This window comes from Mesoplodon densirostris, chromosome 11 (genome assembly GCF_025265405.1).
Source record: "Mesoplodon densirostris isolate mMesDen1 chromosome 11, mMesDen1 primary haplotype, whole genome shotgun sequence".
Lineage (NCBI taxonomy): Eukaryota > Metazoa > Chordata > Mammalia > Artiodactyla > Ziphiidae > Mesoplodon > Mesoplodon densirostris.
In genome coordinates this window covers 64,729,433-64,741,955 of record NC_082671.1, presented here as the reverse complement: position 1 = coordinate 64,741,955, position 12,523 = coordinate 64,729,433, and the positions used below count along the sequence as shown (strand labels likewise).

The 12,523-nt window shown below is 40.5% G+C and overlaps 1 long non-coding RNA gene across 1 annotated transcript in view; it reads right to left on the bottom strand.

Moving 5' to 3' along the window:
• LOC132498818 (uncharacterized) overlaps nucleotides 1-12,523 on the bottom strand; it is a 44,628-nt gene that overhangs the window by 15,501 nt on the left and 16,604 nt on the right. The window lies entirely within an intron of this gene.

Genomic DNA, 12,523 nt, shown 5'->3' with positions numbered 1-12,523 from the left:
GGCAATCAGAACTGTACTTTAGGCTACGCTCTGAGGCAAAACAAAACAAAACAAGACAAGACAAAAAACTTTCTTGCTCAGGACACCATCATTACAGGGCTTAACAGGGAAAAATCTCAGGTTACAAGAAATAGACTTTTGATGTAGATTAATAAGAATAGTCATCTGAGATGCTCATGTATAAATAAACACAGTAAAAACCATGAATTCTTCTCATCGACAGTTGTCACTCCATGACCAAAGATTTTCTGTCCTCTGGATGGTTGATTTGACTTAGTTTTTGCATAACAAACCCAAGGGTCTGTTTCTGAAAAATATCTATCTCCTGGGATTCAAGGGCCCTGAAAACATTGACTAATTTGGAAGACAGGTGTGGAGAGAGAAGTGTCAATGGATTGATGTATAGTGGCATCCTGAGAATCCTCGAGATTCTCAGTCATTCTGGGAGAATGTTTCCTCAAGTGGTAGAATGGGATTGCTCTCAAATGAAATGGCCATCCAGGCAGTAGATGCGTGTGCATCCCATGCAGGCCTCTGTCACCGTTCCCCAGACGGTACAGCAGCTTCCGAGCTCATCTTCCTTTGTCACTCGTCTTATACTGCTCTTCAAGGCTGTTCACAGTCTGGCCTTTGCTGGTTCATGGGGCAAAAGTAAAATGTTCCCCCGGGAATCCAGAGATAAGAGGAATGAGGCTGCTCTCCAAGATATACCCTTGAACCCTTGGGCAATGATAACATGAAGGGTTTGCAGGAGTGATCAGGGAATTTCTAGAAATGTGAGACCCAAGATTTTGGAATATCCCCCCAAACACCAATGAAGAAGTCTGGGCAGTGGTGTGCTGGTAAATGTTTAATGGGCTCTCTGGGAAGAAGTCTTGGTTTGTAATATTTACAGCTTCCATGGTGTCAATGCTCCACCACGGCCAATTCAAGCTACTAACTCAAAATAATTGGCTGCAGAGTTGGGAAGAGACATGCACAGTCAGTTCTTGCAAGCCAGTACGAGCTGGCTTCAGCACACCCCGGAGTCTCAGAGAGACAGGACTCAAATGTGAGTGTAAGTTAGTGAGCAGAAACCAAACTAATCATATTTTACCCTATTTGAAGGAATTCTGTGCAAACTAAAAGAATCATGACCATAGAAAAGAGAGAAAAGGGGAGACCAAAGAGTCAAATCAGTGGTGCCTGTCCAGGGACAGGGTGCCTGTTCTAGGGCTCGAGCCACCCATCATGGAGCAGCCAGCCCTTGTGTCAGGCTGACTGCATTGGACTGGAAACATGCAACTCTACCCCCACCAGAATCTGATTCCACATCCATCAAGAACCTTCTGATGAAGATTTGTCTGTCCAGGGAGGGGAAGGCATGGGCTGCTGAGCAAGTACCTTACTGAACAGTTTTATTTCTCATTTATTGTTAATTAAGTGACAAACTGGGATTGTAAAACATGTCCCCATTCACAATCTTTTATCACATCCTCACTGCTTTGGTGGCAGTGGACTTCAGTGTATCCCCAGCACCTTGAGACTGCAGGAAGCTCTGGGCAGTACTTCTGCCTCTGGGTTCCATGCCACGAATCATCAATGCCCTGAAGGGAGAAGCAGAGACCATATCCTCATTGCCTTGGTTACTCACCAATGCCTTCAAACAGGTGTCTGGTATTTTATCCAGCTTTTTTTTTTTTTTTTTTTGCGGTACACGGGCTCTCACTGTTGTGGCCTCTCCCGTTGCGGAGCACAGGCTCCGGATGCGCAGGCTCAGTGGCCACGGCTCACGGGCCCAGCCGCTCCGCAGCATGTGGGATCTTCCCGGACCGGGGCATGAACCCGTGTCCCCTGCATCGGCAGGCGACTCTCAACCACTGCGCCACCAGGGAAGCTCTATCCAGCTCTTATGATTGCTCATGGTAGGAAGGTTGGTCTGTTGTAAGTACCCTTCATAGCCAGAAGTGGAACCCCCTGAAAACACCCCTTTCCATATTTGATAATGTTTACCCATATTTCAAGATCCTGTTGAAATGATACCTCCTCTTATTTCTACCCAGGAAGAATGGCTGCCTCGGGAGCTGCCAACAATAACTACTTTCTCCCATTGTCCAAGGAAGTGAAGGGAAGCCGCCATGGTGTGCTGACTTCTTCCAGCTGTGGGGAATTTCTCTTCGACTCCGTGGGAGCAGGTAGAGGGGATGAGGAACCTAGCAACAAGACCCGCCTTCAAAGTCAAGGTCCAAAATTGAGGGTGGCCTCTGCTCTCCTGACATTTAGACTGCGATCCATATCAATGTTGCCACATGCCACAGGACACTGTGCTTCCTGACAGACGTGGACACGTTAATTAAGACAGCAAGCGCTTGCACAGTGAAAAGGCAGCTCCAGGGTGCTTTCAACATGCAGACACTCAGGGGGAGTGGAAGAAATGACAGCTAGGAATCGGAGGCTCACAAAGGGGCAGCTCTATGAAAGGCCATCACGCAGATTAGTGGAAGGCAACCAACAGCCTAACCACCGTCTGACCACTGGCTCCACTGATGAATGTGTTATTGTGAGAACGGTGATGCTTGCAAGGAGGTCTCAACGGTCTTCCATTTTCAGAAATAACATAAAGGTCATACGTCTGCTCAACATTTTTTTAAACTCAAAGCATAGGATCCATTTTTAAAAATCTTAGCACAGTTGATGACTGGGCACCTTTTCCTTAGAATCTTTGGTACTGACAAAGGCAATACACAGCTTTAAAGGATTCCAAAAATGAAAAGTGATCATTCACTGCTGTGATTATTCCCATCTGGTTTGATCTCGTTCTTTACTATTTTATACTTTCTCATTTTGAAGCTCTGCAGCTGTCCTTTGTGGGTTTGCGAGAATGATTTGCAAAGCTTTGGAAACGTTTACCTCATTTCCAATCCTAATTCCCTAAATACTTCTGGGGTCTATTGCTCCCGGGACCCCTTGGGTTCCCCCATCGTCTTTGGGATGTACTATGCACAGCACAGGGAAGGAAGGCATGGGAGGAAACACTCCTTTGCTCTCTTGAAATGAGCGTCCCTGCTTTGGACGAGAGGAACAAACTAAATACTCGTTGTGCTTTCCAGAAGGATTATGCAGATAAATGTCCAAAGCTGCTGGGTTGGGACTTCCCTGGCGGTCCAGTGGTTAAGACTTTGCCTTCCAATGCAGGGGCCGCGGGTTTGATCCCTGGTGGGAGAGCTAGGATCTCACATGCCTCACGGCCAGAAAACCAGGAACATAAAATCAGAGCAATATTGTAACAAATTCTTAAAAAATGGGCCACATCAAAAAAAACCTTAAAAAAAAAAAAGACAAAGCTGCTGGGTTGCCTTCCACTCTGGGAGCACTCCCTTACTGCTGAAAGAAACAAGGGAAGGTAGCTATTCCTGGAAATAACAGGAGTGATGAGTAGCTGTTCTCTTAGGATAATGAAGCACATCAACCACTCTGTCATCCTTTTGCTGGACCGGACTTCAGCAAAAGCATCTTCCCGTCTGGCTAGTGAGCCTGACGTGGTTACCAGCCCATTCTGGCTGAAAGGCAGCAGGCAAAGGGAACTTCTCAGAGGCCAAGAAACATGGCTTTACCTATCCCTTTGTTTGGGTGATGGACGTCGGGTGACTGTTAAATATATAAATTATGAGAGAGGCATTGTTTTTGACCAATAAAATAACGCCAGGGGCTTCCCCAAGTTACCCTGTGCTAGTTAAATCCAAATACAGCTGCACAATGCCAAAAGCATCCCACTTTAAGCAAAATTTCTTATGATATTCAACCAAAGCATGCCTTTTAATATACAAAGAGTCAATCAGGGATGCCTTTAAATAGCCAGCTCAACTCCACAATCCATCTAAGGTACATCTAAAGGTAGTAAACATCCAATTCAACATACAGATCTGTGGAAACAAGTGAGAGTCCATGATTAAGAGCAGTTACTTACTACACAAATCATTCCTAAAGAAGTGCCTGCTCTTGTTTATGGTTTCCTTTGCTGTGCAAAAGCTTTGAAGTTTCATTAGGTCCCATTTGTTTATTTTTGTTTTTATTTCCATTTCTCTAGGAGCTCATCATCAAAAAATCTAGAAACAATAAATGCTGGAGAGGGTATGGAGAAAAGGGAACACTCTTGCACTGCTGGTGGGAATGTGAACTGGTACAGCCACTATGGAGAACAGTATGGAGGTTCCTTAAAAAACTACAAATAGAACTACCATATGACCCAGCAATCCCACTACTGGGCATATACCCTGAGAAAACCATAACTCAAAGAGTCATGTACCAAAATGTTCATGCAGCTCTATTTACAATAGCCAGGAGATGGAAACAACCTAAGTCTCCATCATCAGATGAATGGATAAAGAAGATGAGGCACATATATACAATGGAATATTACTCAGCCATAAAAAGAAACGAAATTGAGCTATTTGTAATGAGGTGGATGGACCTAGAGTCTGTCATACAGAGTGAAGTAAGTCAGAAAGAGAAAGACAAATACTGTATGCTAACACATATATATGGAATCTAAGAAAAAAAATGTCATGAAGAACCTAGGGGTAAGACAGGAATAAAGACACAGACCTACTAGAGAACGGACTTGAGGATATGGGGAGGGGGAAGGGTAAGCTGTGACAAAGTGAGAGAGTGGCATGGACATATATACACTACCAAACGTAAAATAGACAGCTAGTGGGAAGCAGCTGCATAGCCCAGGGAGATCAGCTCGGTGCTTTGTGACCACCTAGAGGGGTGGGATAGGGAGGGTGGGAGGAGGGAGACGCAAGAGGGAAGAGATATGGGAACATATGTATATGTATAACTGATTCACTTTGTTATAAAGCAGAAACTAACACACCATTGTAAAGCAATTATACTCCAATAAAGATGTAAAAAAAAAAAAAAAGAAGTGCCCACTCTTGGAGTGTTTATATTCTAAGTTGGCAAAGAGGAGGACAGAACATCATTTCTTTCTTTTCCCCTCTGCTTCCTTGATGTGAAATTGTATGAAAGGGAATAGCTGTTTGTTGGAGTGAGGGGTGTGGTTATAAAAGAAGGCTCAAGTATGAGAAAAGAGTAGTGTGCCCTCTTGCAGCAAAGAGGATGGAGGAGTCCTGCAAGAGGTTTCTAGTCCAGCAAAAAGTTGTCCTGACACACTCCCACCAAAAACCCCAAAGTTCTAGATTAAATGTAAAAAGTGTCCTCTTAAATGCATGACTGGGCTTATGAAAAAGAAAAGGAAATTCTCAGATGCTAAAAACAAAGCAGGAGCAGGGGTGCTGGGAGGAGAACCAGCCCTGAGGCCTGAGGCCAGCCCTGAGGCATCCTGTGTCAACTGTGGGAAAGAAGAGCTTCAGTTTTAGAAGACTAGTCTCAGGTGCACACAAGGTGGGCATTTCCATCAGAGACCACTGAAAGTGTGAGAGAGAAAGAATCTGCCCTAAAAAGGGGTCAGTGAGGAAATGAGTCTGTCTCAGCTTCAACTCTGGGTGGTGGGGGAATGGCTGCCCTGAAAAATCTTAGCAGCAAACCAGTCCTCACACAGGTTTGTGGCTTCAGTTAACACTACCTGCATGGCCAGAAAAACGTCAAACTGAGAATTTCATCCAAAGTGGTCCCAGGTCGGTGGTGTACTCAGGAGCCTGATAGAATCAAACTAAAATCTTCACCCTCAAGCAAGTCCTCAAAGAATTCCCAGTGACAAGGTTTCAAGGATCTTGAACTTTTGATACACACACACACACACACACACACACACACACAGAAATAAGTCTCCATGAGTGAGAATGAGCAGATACAACATAAAGTAGACTAGCAAAAGCTCCAGATTTTGAATATTATCAGATACAAAACAGAAAAAAGTATATCCAACATAGTTAAAGAGAAAATTGAAAATATGAATAAAAATGAGAAACTATACAGAAAAAGACCATGCAGATTTGAAAAAGAATCAATTAAAACTTACAGAAATAAAAAGCATAAAACTTGAAATTAGAAACTCTATCGATATGTTAAACAGCTGGTTAGACATAGGTAGAGAAATAATTAGTGAACTGGATGATACATCTAAAGAAATTACACAGAATACAATACAGACAGAAATAAAGATGGAAAATATAAGAAGTTGAGAAACAAGGAAGAGTTTTCAGAAGATGACAGAAGAATGGGGAAGAGAAAGTAGTTGATAATTTTCCTAATTTAATTAAAGAAATGAATTCTCAGATTTGAGATTCTCAGTGAATTCTAATCTGGGTTGTTTTTTTCTTAATCCATACTTTGAAATATCACTGTGAAACTGCAGAATACAAAAGACAAAAAGGTCTTTTCACCAAGTGTGAAAACAGAGATCACTTGTAAAGGGACAATAATTAGATTGACAGCTGACTTCTGAACAGCAATAATATTGATAAAAGACAGAAGCCAGTGGAATGCTATCTTCTGAAAAAATAAATAACAGGATTGTACATAGTATGAAGCCATCTCTCAAGAACAAGGACAAAATTAATTCAAACAAAATTAAGAAAGTTTACCAGAAATATATCCTGTCAAAAGGAACAAATAAAAGATAATTTCAAGGGACTTCCCTGGTGGTGCAGTGGTTAAGAATCCACCTGCCAATGCAGGGGACATGGGTTCGATCCCTGGTCTGGGAGGATCCCACATGCCGCAGAGCAACTAAGCCCGTGCGCCACAACTACTAAGCCTGCACTCTAGAGACCGTGAGCCACAACTACTGAGCCCACATGCTGCAACTACTTAAGCCCACGCACCTAGAGCCCATGCTATGCAACAAGAGAAGCCATTGCAATGGGAAGCCACACACTGCAACGAAGAGTAGCCCCCGCTCGCCGCAACTAGAGAAAACCCATGTGCAGCCAAAATAAATAAATAAATAAATTAATTTAAAAAAAAAGATAACTTCAAGAAGAAGGACAGTTATCCCAGAAGGAAAGTCTGCGATACAAGGAGTAAAGGTGAGCAAAGAATATGGCAAATATTGAGGAAACCTTAACAAATTACTCTAACAAAAATAACAATAACAGAAATTTGTTAAGGTTTTAGAGATCCCAATAAAAAGCATTTCTTTTCCATATATGGATTATGAATGGATTGTAAAACAAGAACATACAAGAAGGCAGAGAGAAGGACAAATTTTTGCTTTTATTACCAACAAAACTAATGTTGGGAAATGTAGCTTATATCTGCAGGCAAATACATCTCATAATATTGAACCGTAGAATTAGGCCAACTTACCCAGCCAGGCACAGGCAGTTCCAGGTCTCCACAGCTGCACCCTCACCCTCCCTTCTGCCAAGTACATGGGAACCTGCCTCTGTAAGACTTACAGCTTGGAGGAAAAGAATCATATGTGTTCTTCCTGAAAACAACTCCCTCTCAAGAAAAGACAAGGTTACACATGTCTAGTTTCCCTTCCAAATTCACCCATTAGTTTAAGTCAGGCAGGGAAAGGCTAGAAGTGTCATGCTAGTGAATCTCCGTACACATAGAGGGAAACAGAAGGAGTAATGAATAAACCATACTACCTTACAATAAAGACTAATGTCAGAGAGAGAGAGGTAAAGCTAAAACACTCAACAACAACAAAAACACATAAGCTAAAAGGGAGGTGCCTGGAGTTAAAATGTTGTAAGGTCCGTATATTATTTGGAAGGAAGCTAAAGTTACTAAATTTAGACTTCAGAAAGTTAAATGTGCCTGTTAAAGTATTTCAAGGCTAAGTATTAAAAGAATAAAAACAAAGTTTATCCCTTTACAACAGCAGAAGGAAAATAATGGAATGAAAAAATAAACTAATTCCCAAGGATTTAAGAAAAGAGAATTTTTTAATTTAAAAATGAGGACAAATAGAAAACATAAAATAACATGCCATAATTAACTCTATACCAATTACAACAATAAATATGAGTGGACTAAACATTCTAGTTAAAAGACAAGGATTGTCAGATTAGATATGAAAGAAAATTTAATAATTTGCTGTTTCTAGGAAACTCACATAAAACATTAGGTCAAGAAAAGTTGAAAGTAAAGAATACGAAAATATGTACCACACAAATATTTACCAAAAGTAAACTCTGTGTGTTAGTCAGAAAAATAGAACTTTCATTTAAAAAATTACTATAAAACCCACGAGATGTCACTTTACACTCATGAGAATGCCTACTATCAAAAAAAAATCCAGAAAATAGAAGTGTTGGTGAGGGTGTGGATAAATTGAAACCTTAGTGCATTGCTTGTGATAATATAAAATGGTGCTGCCATTGTGGAAAACAGTATGGCAGTTACTCAAAAAATTAATTGGAATTGCCATATGATCCAGCAGTTCCACTTCTGGGTATATACAAAAAAAAAAAAAAGACCTGAAAGCAGGGATTTCAACAGATATTTGTACACCCATGTTCATAGCAGCATTACTGACAATAGTCAAAACGTAGAAGCAACCAAAGGGTCCATTAGCAAATTAATGGGTAAACAAAATGTGGTCTACACATATAATGGAATATTATTCCACCTTAGAAAGGAAGGAAATTCTGACACATGCTACAAGACAGATGAACCTGGAAGATATTATGCTAGGTGAAATAAGCCAGACACAAAAGGACAAATACTGTATGATCCCACTACATGAGGTACCTAGAGCAGTCAAATTCACAGAGACAGAAAGTAGAATGGTGGTTCCCAGGGGCTAGAGGGAGGGAGAAAAGGGGAATTATTGTTTAATGGTGACAGAGTTTCAGTTTTGCAAGATGAAAAAGTTCTGGAGATAAATGGTGGTGATGGTTGCAGAACAATGTACTTATGTCACTGACTTGTATACTCAAAAATGATAAAAATGGTAACTTTTATGTTATGTATGTTTAACTACTATGAAAGAAGAAAGAAAATTGCTACAGATAAAGATAGTTAATTTGGGAAGTTAAGCACAAAGACAGAACAATTCTAAATTTGTGTGCATCTAATAATATAGCTTCTAAATATACAAAGCAAGAACTAAAATAATTACAAGGAGAAATTCACAAGTCAACCATCACATTTGGGAGATTCTAACATATCTTTTTCCATGATTGAATAAGCAAAGGAAAAATCCAGTAGAGAGATTCTATAGTTGAAAATCAAAATTAAAAAACCTGAGCTAAGGGACATATACAAACAGTATACTCCGGAATATGCTTTCACATACACAAGCAGGAAACAGCTTCTGCTGTTTAAATATTATATTTAAAATAAGGCAAGAACAATATATATTAATATAAATAGATAATTCTCTTTTTCATAAGGATAAAAACCCATCAACAAAATCTATATATTACTCTCCACTCCTTCATACTTAAACATTCAATACAGTTCAACTTAATGTTCTATCTGTTCAAAACTATTAAATTAAAAAAAAACTATACTAAGGTGTTTATAAAATGTTATAATAGCTCCTTGGAGACAGGGTTGACTCTAGGGCTTGGGCAGAGAAAATAGGAGATAACCCTGGAGCACCTTGTAGTGCCAGAAAGAAAGGAAGTGTTAGAAAAAAAATGCAGCATGTTGAACAAAAGAAAGAATGTGGTGTTGCATTACAACAAAAGTATAAAATAAATAGACATGAGTGCACACTGATACAAATAAATGATTGAATACAAAAAGGGGGAAGAAGAGACAAATCTTCCTTTCAGAAGAATTCCAAATAATATATGTAGATACTCCCCCCATAAAGAGGTGGCACTTCATTTCCTAACCCCACCCTTTTGAGGATGAACTTAATGACTCTGTCCCCAAGAACAGAGCATTGGAAGAGGAAAACAGTAACTTCACAGTGGAAATGTCCGGCAGACACCACCTTAACCAAGTGATCAAAGTTAACATCACAGTATTGTCATGTTGAAATCATGTACCCCTGAAGTCATGGGAAAAGGAGGGCTTTTCGTCTCTGTTTTGTATTCACCCCCAAAATCCCAAACACCAGTCTAAACATGAGGAAAACATCAGAGAGATTTGAATTGAGGGGTATCTACAAAATACATGACCAGTACTCCTAACTGACTAAGTAATGACAAACAAGAACTATCACAGACCAGAGGAGAGCAAGAGTCCATGACAAGTCAATGCAACATGGGATCCTTCATCGGATCCAGGAGCAGAAAAAGGATGCTAGTGGGAAAATGGGTGAAATAGGAATAAAGTATAGAGTATAGTTAATAGTAACGTACCAATGTTAATCTCTTAGTGGTAACAAGTGTGTCATGGTTATATAAGATGTAAGATTAGGGAAACTGGGCAAAGGGGATGAGTGAACTCTATTATCTTTATAACTTTACTATAAATCTAAAATTATCACAAAATTTAAAGTTTATTTAAAAAATTTTTATAATATAATATTGTAGTATCAACTAGTAAACTGGTTTACATCTTAAATACATGCATTGTACAAAAGAAAAATTCCCAAAACTCCACTTGGCTAATTCCATGAAAATTAACACAAGGGAACAAGTTGGTGGGGAAAGTGAAAATAAGATAACACTGAGTTTCACAAAATACTTTTATCTAAATAAAACAACAGTCAATTCTGAATAATCTTCCAGGTAAAGCTTTCTCAATTAGTAACCAAGCTGAATTTTTCTATGCAAGAACTTCACTATATGTCCCAATCTGCTCTTCCTCCCCTTCTCTGTCCAGTTCACTGATATTTAGAAATGGACATAGCTTGCCCTTTCAGAACTATCCATGCCTTTGTTTTTGTAGTTTCCTCTGTCTAATGCCATTCTGCTGCCCCTTCCCCACCTACCAGGTCCTTGTGTCTCCTTCAAGGTCCAGCCTACATATTCCCTCATCAATTTATTCATGACTTAGGAGGCTTTTGCAATAATCCAGGTAGAAATGTTGGTGGCTTGGGCCAAGGTAATCATGGAGGTGGTGAGGAATGGCCTGTGTTCAAGCTCTCCAGAGAAGGAACCAAGAAGATGTGTATAGTTCTCTTGTTGTCTAGTAGCCAGGGTTCACGAGTCCAGGAGTCAAGGGGTGGAAATGGCATCACTTACTATTACCCCTAGGGTCCTACTAGCAGAGATTTTTGCTTCCTATATCCATGACCTATGTTCATCTGGCTCTGAGGTCTTAGTTCCAAAGAGAGGACATGCTTCTACCAGTAGATGCAACAATGATTCCACTGAACGGAAGTTAAGACTGCTACCCAGTCTCTGAATCAACAGGCAAATAAGGGAGTTGCTGTGCTGGCTGGGGTGATTGACCCTGATCACCAAGGGGAAATTGGGTATGTCTGGAATACGGGAGGTCACTTAGGTCATCTCTTAGTATTATCACACCCTGTGATAAAAGCTGATGGAAAACTACAACAATCTAATTCAAGCAGGACTACTAATGGCCCAGACCCTTCAGGAATGACAGTTTGGGTCCCCCCACCAAAGAACCACAACAAGCTAAGTGCTTGCTGAGGGCAAAGGAAATACAGAATGGGTAGTAGAAGAAGGTACTTAAAAATACCAATGACAGCCATGTGAAGAGTTACAGAAATGAGGACTGTGACCGTCATGAGCATTTCTTCTTTCTCCAGAGAGGGATTTACTATAAGGAAATGGCTCACACAATTATGGAGAATGGCAAGTTCAAAATCTGCAGGGTAGGCCTGCAGGCTGGAGACCCAGGGAAGAGCTGATGTTGCAACCAGAGGCCACCTGCAGGCAGAACTCCCTCTTCCTTGGGGGAGGTCAATCTTTTCTCTTAAGGTCTTCAACTGATTGGATGAGGCCCACCCACATTAAGAAGGGTAATTTGATTTATTCAAAATCAATTTATTTAAATGTTAATCTCATCTAAAAAAATGCCTTCACAGCAACATCTAGACTAGTGTTTGACCAAATACCTGGGTACCATTAGCCAAATTGACACATTAACCATCACATGGTCAGATGGTGGATGTGCATAATTTGGAGAGCCAATGGGATGCATCCTCTGATTATATGTGGGGCCTGAGAGAAGGACAGGTTCTCTATAAATAGAGTTGCCACATGATCCAGCAGTCCCACTCCTGGGCACACACCCAGACAAAAATACAATTCGAAAAGGTACATGCACCCCAATGTTCATAGCAGCACTATTTACAATAGCCAAGACTTGGAAACAACGTAAATGTCCACTGACAGATGAATGGATAAAAATGATGTAGTATATATATACAGTGGACTATTAGCCATAAAAAAGAATGAAATAATGCCACTGGCAGCAACATGGATGGACCTAGAGATTATCATACCAAGCAAAGTAAGTCAGAAAGAGAAAGACAAATACCACATGATATCATTTATATATAGAATCTAAAATACAACGCAAATGAACCTGTCTAAGAAACAGAAACAGACTCACAGACATAGAGAAGAGACTGTGGTTGCCAAGGGGGAGAGGGTGGGGGAGGGAAGGATTGGGAGTTTGGGATTAGCAGATGCAAACTATTATATACTGAATGGATAAACAACAAGTACAGGGAAATGCGTTCAATAGC